The sequence below is a fragment of the Mus caroli genome, unplaced genomic scaffold, assembly GCF_978045245.1.
Source record: "Mus caroli unplaced genomic scaffold, Mus_caroli_1 scaffold_7, whole genome shotgun sequence".
Lineage (NCBI taxonomy): Eukaryota > Metazoa > Chordata > Mammalia > Rodentia > Muridae > Mus > Mus caroli.
The window spans coordinates 52,622,501-52,625,510 of NW_028227262.1; the positions used below are offsets into that span (position 1 = coordinate 52,622,501).

The window sequence follows — 3,010 nt, forward strand, 5'->3', positions numbered from 1 at the left end:
CTCAGAAAGCTATTGCCAATGGCAATGAAAGCTATTATTTATTGCACAGAAGTTTCCGTTCTGACTAAACTTGTTATTGTTAAGGTTCTGTCCAAAGAAGAGACAGCTATACTTAGCTAAGGAAGGCTCCCTTGAAGACTTTGATGCCCCAGTGTGATATGAGAAAGCTGGTTACTTTTCATGCTTTACCTATGAACTATGCTAAACTGATATCACTGACACACACTTGGCCCGCTTCTAGGAAAGACACTACTTAATGAAGATTATGAAGATTATGGACTTGGAATGAATAACCTTGTTGTACATGTTAGTGGAACCCCTGATCCATCTGATTTTTTAAAATTTATTCATCAATAATTAATGACTAGTACTAGAAATTTTGGCCACATATGTCTCAGATACCCTTCTTTCTCCATCTAAACACATTTTCAACAAGGAAAGAGTGATAGTAATAAGAGCTAAGGGTCAAATATTGTGGCTTTGTTTGGGTATGGAGAGACAACTCCAGATCAGAAGTACTTGAACTGGATTCAGATTCCAGCACCCATATCAGGTAGCTCACATATTCCTTTAACTCCAGCTCCAAGAGATTTTGTGACTTCTGGTCTCTGTAAGAACACACACTCAGAAACACACACACACAAACACACATATAAATAATAAAGAGAGCAGGGCGTGGTGGCACACACCTTTAATCCCAGCACTCAGGAGGCAGAGGCAGGCGGATTTGAGAGTTTGAGGCCAACCTGGTCTAGGAAGTGAGTTCCAGGACAGCTAAGGCTATACAGAGAAACCCTGTCTCGAAAAACCAATAATAATAATAATAAAGAAATATTACTTCACTTAGTCATTGATTAACCAAACAGCTACAATTATCAGCCTTATTTTAGAGAAAATGAGCAGAGAGATTCAGAAACTTGTGGCAAAACCGAATTCTTAGAGGAAACAGGATTATCTGCATGCAGATACAACTGTTTTAATTTTACTTATTTTACATATACAGATGTTTTGCCTGCATGATGTGTACCACGTGCATGCAATGCCTATAGAGTCTCTGATCCCTTACGCCTTAAGTTGCAGACTGTTGTGAGCTGCCTTGATACATGGTTACTGAGAATCAAACCCAGATCCTCTGGAAGAACAGCCAGTGCTTATAACCAATGGGCTTGTAACCAGCTCAGAGACAATTTTTAAAGCATCCATAAGTAAAATCCTGTCATCATCATGGGTTCCCAGTACCCTAGATTAAGAGTCATCACCACAGGGTAACCAAGTTTACATAAATATTTAAGTCATCCCCTAAATTGTCAGAGTTCAGATATAAAGGAATCCATTGTCTTGGATGCCAGAAATTCCTGATCATTGTATGTGCAGTAGCCTAAGAATATTATTTTTTTTAAAGCTGAGTTTCTCACAATATTCAAAATTGTCTAACAGAGTAGAATCAAAATTTAAATTTCCAATAGTGATCGCTTCGGCAGCACATATACTAAAATTAGAACGATACAGAGAAGATTAGCATAGCCCCTGCGCAAGGATGACACACAAATTCGTGAAGCGTTCCATATTTTTAAGCAACAATTACTTTTCCTTAATATCTCTTAATATCAATGGACTCAAGTCCCCAATAAAAAGACATAGACTAACAAACTGGCTACACAAACAAGACCCAACATTTTGCTGCTTACAGGAAACTCATCTCAGAGAAAAAGATAGACATTACCTCAGAATGAAAGGCTGGAAAACAATTTTCCAAGCAAATGGTATGAAGAAACAAACTGGAGTAGCCATTCTAATATCTGATAAGATTGACTTCCAACCCAAAGTCATCAAAAAAGACAGGGAGGGGCACTTCATACTCATCAAAGGTAAAATCCTCCAAGAGGAACTATCAATTCTGAATATCTATGCTCCAAATACAAGGGCAGCCACATTCATTAAAGAAACTTTAGTAAAGCTCAAAGCAAACATTGCACCTCAAACAATAATAGTGGGAGACTTCAACACACCACTTTCACCAATGGACAGATCATGGAAACAGAAACTAAACAGGGACACAGTGAAACTAACAGAAGGTATGAAACAAGTAGATCTGACAGATATCTACAGAACATTTTATCCTAAAACAAAAGGATATACCTTCTTCTCAGCACCTCATGGTACCTTCTCCAAAATTGACCACATAATTGGTCACAAAACAAGCCTCAACAGATACAAAAATATTGAAATTGTCCCATGCATCCTATCAGATCACCATGGATTAAGGCTGATCTTTAATAACAAAATAACTAATAGAAAGCCAACATTCATGTGGAAAATGAACAACACTCTTCTCAATGATACCTTGGTCAAAGAAGGAATAAAGAAAGAAATTAAGGACTTTTTGGAGTTTATTGAAAATGAAGTCACAACATACCCAAACTTATGGGACACAATGAAAGCATTTCTAAGTGGAAAACTCATAGCTCTGAGTGCCTCCAAAAAGAAACTAGAGAGAGCACACATTAGCAGCTTGAAAACACACCTAAAAGCTTTAGAACAAAAGGAAGCAAATTCACCCAAGTGGAGTAGACAGCAGGAAATAATCAAACTCAGGGGCAAAATCAACCAAGTGGAAACAAGAAGAACTATTCAAAGAATCAACCAATCGAGAGCTGGTTCTTTGAGAAAAATCAACAAGATAGATAAACCCTTAGCCAGACTCACTAGAGGGCACAGGGAAAACATCCTAATTAACAAAATCAAAAATGAAAATGGAGACATAACAACAGATCGTGAAGAAATCCAAAACACCATTAGATCCTTCTACAAAAGGCTATACTCAACAAAACTGGAGAACCTGGATGAAATGGACAAATTTCTAGACAGATACCAGGTACCAAAGTTAAATCAAGATCAGGTTAATGATCTAAACAGTCCTATATCCCCTAAAGAAATAGAAGCAGTCATTAATAGTCTCCCAACCAAAAAAAAGCCCAGGACCAGATGGGTTTAGTGCAGAGTTCTATCA

General features: G+C 37.5%; 1 non-coding gene across 1 annotated transcript; it reads left to right on the forward strand.

Moving 5' to 3' along the window:
- The first annotated feature begins 1,465 nt into the window (after positions 1 to 1,465).
- Positions 1,466 to 1,572, forward strand: LOC115031462 (U6 spliceosomal RNA). The gene has a single exon (XR_003837082.1). It is a non-coding gene; the product is annotated as a U6 spliceosomal RNA (small nuclear RNA).
- The last annotated feature ends 1,438 nt before the right edge of the window (positions 1,573 to 3,010 follow it).